Genomic DNA, 2,086 nt, shown 5'->3' with positions numbered 1-2,086 from the left:
GGGCAATCAATCGGATTGTTTAGGTATAAAATGAACATGGGACAAAATTTATGAAAACATGGCGTCGCGTCACGTGATAGTCTTTATTAATTTTACTGACAATATTTTTAATACAATGGCAGAGTTATTTACATATCTATGTATTTATTATATTATTATCTAGTTAGGTATTTATGTTATGTTATGTGTGTTGTTTCATTCGATACCTTTATTATGTAGGTACAATATTTTGAACTTTTCATTATTTTCATTCATTTGTTTAGGATCTGTCCGTTTCATTAGGTTTCATTCTAAATAATACATATATCTTGTAAGCGGATTTCATACTCGAATTTTTTGGAAGCTCTTAGCTGAGAGAAAAGAGGGCTTGATTAAAATTTTCTGTATTTTTCCGTGGTTATTGAAATTTTTACTTGTGGGTATCAAAAAATGTTTTTAACTTTTCGACATATTATGATACGAGTACTTTTGAAATTTTCACCGAATATCTTGATAGTTGGGTGGTACATACTAGGTATAGTAACGCAAATTGTTTCCCAAGTTTCCACGGACCATAGTTTGACTACCACTAGCGTAGATATATCTATTACCAGCACTTATACAACGGTTAAACAAACTGTTCATGTTGATTTAATGGGAGGAAAAACACGGGAGGGAACCCCAAAAAGGATAGGAAAACACCCAGACGCACGTAAAACAAATGTGTGCTTCATTTCGCCCTTTCCTCGAAAAACCCATTTCATATTGCTCTCCTGAAATATTACATTTCCATCTTTCCCTAGTTTCTTCTTCTTCTTCTTCTTCTTCTTCTTCTTCTTCTTCTCCACCTTCTATGTTCTTTAAAAGAGAAAAAATAATAATGTGATGGATTAATAAAGGGTAGGTATACGCATGTATTATGTATACATACATGATTTTAACTTGAAAATATTATAAAGTGAAAATCTATTGTAATAATTTGATAGTAGGTACCTAAGTAGGTAATGCCGGTATAACAATAATAAATTATTGAAATTCCCTACTTACTTGAAAATGAACTCAAATAGATGTAGGTAGGTAAACAGCTTTCAAATGTTATTCCATTGTTGAGGTCCCTTCTTGTCCACATTATTATGAGGATTGAGGAGGTAATAATTACTTTTGAAATGTGGGGAAAATATAAAAAAAATGGTCAAGATATTTTTAGAAATACCCGAAGGTAGGTATATTTTTTTTAGGTTTAACCAGCATAAAAATGGAATAATAAAAAAAAAATCTTAAACCTTGGGATTATTTCATAACATTTAGGATTTCCTCTCTCTCTCTCTCTCCCTGCTTTGCCTAAAAGCTTTTCTTTCACTCTCTCTTTCATTTCCATTTTCCTTCTCAATTTTACTTTCTATTACGTTAGGTATAAGGGAACCTACACAAAGTATTAAGAAATTATTGGAATAGGGACAAATATTAGAATTCAAAATTTGGAAATGTTGTATGCCTTTCCTGTTCCCCGATTTCGTAACATCCACAACAATGGAGCAGTTGCAAATGGGTAAAAATTATAAATAAATGTTAGATTCCTAGGTATGTAAAAAGTTGGGAAAAATCCAAATCTGAGGTCAAAACTCCGAAAAAATAACTGTAAAAGGTCGAAAATTCAATTTTTATTTTCCGTTCTAATAAAAGAGTTCAAATATGTGTGACGTCAGACTTTACGCGTGTTGGTAGAGCTAGAGGAAACTGTTAGTCGGAGGTTCAAGGAAATCGCTTTCGACTGAGTCGCGAATTGATGGCGTTTTAGATCTCGATATGATCACTGTTCACGGTTTGATAGAAGATGGCACAACACGATAAAAGATAAGATAAAAGATACACAGATACGTCTACTCACTTCTGATATTTTTGGGACACTGCCGGTAGGTGCCGATGCATGCCGGGTGTAGGCACAACAAGTCGCTTTTGTGCTCGTTGACATCAGCTGATCTAAGTGTACTACACACGGTGTGTTGGATTGGCGCGCCGATAGGACGACCGTACACGGTGCGGTGCGATTAAGGAAATTTAGGAAGGGAAGGATATTTTTAACATATAATGTGATCAGGTTCGAACA

This window comes from Diaphorina citri, unplaced genomic scaffold, assembly GCF_000475195.1.
Source record: "Diaphorina citri unplaced genomic scaffold, Diaci psyllid genome assembly version 1.1 scaffold389, whole genome shotgun sequence".
Lineage (NCBI taxonomy): Eukaryota > Metazoa > Arthropoda > Insecta > Hemiptera > Psyllidae > Diaphorina > Diaphorina citri.
Note: the sequence above shows the minus strand (reverse complement) of the source record.